This window comes from Gorilla gorilla, chromosome 5 (genome assembly GCF_029281585.2).
Source record: "Gorilla gorilla gorilla isolate KB3781 chromosome 5, NHGRI_mGorGor1-v2.1_pri, whole genome shotgun sequence".
Classification (NCBI taxonomy): Eukaryota; Metazoa; Chordata; class Mammalia; order Primates; family Hominidae; genus Gorilla; species Gorilla gorilla.
Window position 1 is genome coordinate 109,991,516 of NC_073229.2, and position 3,460 is coordinate 109,994,975.

Below are 3,460 nucleotides of genomic sequence, written 5' to 3' on the forward strand. Positions count from 1 at the left end.
AGAGCTGGAGTGAGTGCTTTTAGGCACTGGCAGGAGCCAACTTCATGCTGGCCGCACTGCAGCATCTAGAGTGGGGGTGCCTGAAACCCCAGAGGAAGTGTTACATGCTTTTTTAGCTCTGCTGTCTGCAGACAGCTTAAGAGTTAATGGCTCAGTAGGCCCTCTGCCATTTTGCATGAGGTAGCTGCCTTCTGCCAGGGAAGGCAAAGGGCAAGTGTGACAGCGTTTTTGTGTCTACACTTGTGGTTCCTGAGCTCTTGCTCAGAATCCAGGAGAAAGGAGGGCACATGAATAAATTGAAGATTGGTAAATGTGAGGGATTTTATTGTTAAGGAAAGTGGCTCTCAGCAGGAAGGGGAGCTGAAAAGGGGATGAGGTGGGAAGGTAATCTTCTCCTGAAGCCTCACCCACTTTGGCTGGATCCTTCTTTGAAGTTATGCCATCAAGCTGTCCCTCTGGTCTGATGTTCCACTTCTGTCTGATGTCCAGCTGTAGTCTCCAATGTCCAGCTGCTTCTCCTACCTCTGCTGGCTGGGTCTGGGGTTTTTATAGGCACAGGATGGGATGGAGTGGGGCCATGAGAGGTTTTGGAAAAGGTAACATTCAAGAAGGAAAACAGAGATGCAAGTTCTCACTTTGGGCCACAGTCTCAGGCTTTTTGACTTGATGGTGGGGCCTTTATCAGGGATCCACCCTCTTCTGCCCATAATTTCTCTGCCTCATGTCTATATCAGTACTAATTCTCTGTATTATCCCATTCTCACACTGCTATAAAAAACTTCCCTGAGGCTGGGTAGTTTATAAAGGAAGGAGGTTTAATTGATTCACAGTTCTGCATGGCTGGGGAGGCCTCAGTAAACTTACAATCATGGTGGAAGGGGAAGCAGACACATCTTACATGGTGGCAGGTGGGAGAGGGAGAGAGAGAGAGAGAGAGAGAGAGAACCCACTCACTATCAGAAGAACAGCATGGAGGAAACTGCCTACATTATTCAATCACCTCCCACCAGATTCCTTCCTCAACACCTGGGGATTACAATTCAAGATGAGATTTGAGTGGGAACACAAAGCCTAACCATATCAGTGCATATGGTGGATTTTTTATGACCATGTAAAGGTAAAAGAAAGAGAAACTTGGATCTATGCACAAAGGTTCAAAACTTCCTCTGGATCATTACTGGCTTTGGTTGAGTTGTGTTGTTCTTTGTCTGATACAGATTGTCTTCTGACCTCACTGAGTTTTCTTGAGCAAATTATCCCGCTTTGTCTTTGTGTACTGGCATTCATTACTTACAGCTCTGGATATTGCCTCAGGCATCAGGTTTAGCCACCTACTTCCAAGCTTCAGCCTGTGCTTCTTCATTATTATTATTATTATTATTATTATTATTATTATTATTTTGGCTATTTGTTCTCTTGGGGACACGTGGGAACTTCTGGATCTTCCCCCACCACAGCCAAGCTGTAGAGAACCAGCAATAACAGCCCTAGCTATCAGTCTGGATCCTCTCCTTTGGCCATACTATGCAAATTATCCCTAGGCTTGGTAGATATGGTATGGTGCTGGATGTGGCATTTTCTCTGATGGTCTTACAGACTCTCCTAGGCTAAACCTGCAAAACAGGCCATTAGCTCCAAGGTACTTAAATTCTTCCTTATGGCATCCTTCTCTCTAAGCATTCAACTTTTGCATATCTCTTTCTTCTTCCACTTTTTTTTTGTATATGCCTTTCTACTTCCTCCTGCCTGATCAAGCCTTCATGTATTTCATATACTGAATTCCTATTGTCTCTTATTGTAAACCTCAATGTTCAGACTTGTAGATTTTGGTTTACCTATGTAAAAGGATATTTTTATTTTGTGTTTAAATTTAGAAACCTTCTATTTTTAAGTAAAGACTAATTTTCAAGGTTATTATTTTGTGAGAACTAAGAAAAGAAGACAGCTTTGAGACTCAACAAAGTTGAATAGTGTCCCCTTGCCCTAACTGGTGTCTCCTTACCCCATGGAAAAATGGATGTCAGTAATTCTAAAGGTGTGAAATATATAGCTGAGAAAATACATCTGAAGATACTCCAGACGTTCTTCCCATTATATCTGGGTTACTTTGTCTCCATTTTTACATCTTTGATTTCATTCTCAATGTTGCTGCTAGGATGTTTTTAAAAAAATACAAATCTGCTTATATTGCTTTCTTGCTTGAAATTCTTCTGTGGATTTCATAGTACATTTAAGACTCTTAGCTTATACTTTTTGTTCACTCCAGTTCTTCTTTCTGATATGCCTTCCTCATTGTTCTCCATTTTTCTTAATTTTTATTGTTTCCCAGGTTACTTCTTGAGTTCTTCCTTGGTAAAGTCTTCTTTGACCATCTCTACTCACAGGCATCACTCTCTCTTCTGAACTGCTGTAGAGGAAAGTCTGGTAGACTTACTAGGAGATGATCAAAGTATAGGATGGCCACTTAAGTTATTGTCCATGTTGGACACTTTTGAATGGAAAAATGAGTTTGTTAACAATTATTTTGCAGTAATAGGCATAAACTGAAAATCTTCAAGGCAAACCAGGATGCACAGTCACTTTACTTAATGAGACTCCTGGCTTGTAATTTGTTAACTGTGTGTCCTGGGTTGATAGGGTTAATTTTTCAAGATCTCCATTTTCTCATCTGTGAGCATAATATGCTTCATTGGATGTATCAAACAGTATTTGAGTGTTTGTGAAATACTTATATTAGTGATAAGGCACTATGTAACTATAAGGAATTATCACCAACTAGTTGACACCATTATATATAATCTTATATGGTATTTAAACTGATAAGAACAGATACTACACTTGATCTTAGCTAACAGGCCAGGAAGCTTATATGGTATTAAAACTTTAGTGTTTTGATCTAAATGTGTTTGTCCATTTATTATTTACTTTAATATGTATTATTTTTTGTGTGTTTTCAAAAAATTTATTAAATTTATAAAGTACAAGTGCAATTTCTTTGCATACGTAGATTACATAATGGTCAGGTCAGGGCTTTTTGGGTATCCATTATCTGAATAATATATATTGTATCCATTAAGTAATTTCTCATCCTCTGCCTCACTCCCACCTCACCCTTCTGAGTCTCCATTTTCTATCATTCCACTCTCTACATCCATGTGTACACATTTTTTGCAGCCATTTATGAGTGAGAACACATGATATTGTGTCTGGCTTGTTTTACTTAAGATAATGACCTCCAATTCCATCCATGTTGCTGCAAATGACATGATTTCATTCTTTTTTTATTACCAAATAGTATTTCATTATGTATATATACACCACATTTTCTTTATCCATTTGTTGATGGACACTTGGGTTGATTACATATCTTTGCTATTGTGAATAGTGCTGTGATAAACATACAGGTGCAGGTATCTTATTGATAAATTGATTTCTTTTCCTTTGGGTAGATATTCAGTAG

General features: G+C 38.9%; 1 pseudogene; it reads right to left on the reverse strand.

Annotated features, from left to right (window-relative positions):
* Positions 1 to 2,700: 2,700 nt before the first annotated feature.
* On the reverse strand, positions 2,701 to 2,868 carry LOC115935224 (uncharacterized; annotated as a pseudogene).
* Positions 2,869 to 3,460: the final 592 nt, after the last annotated feature.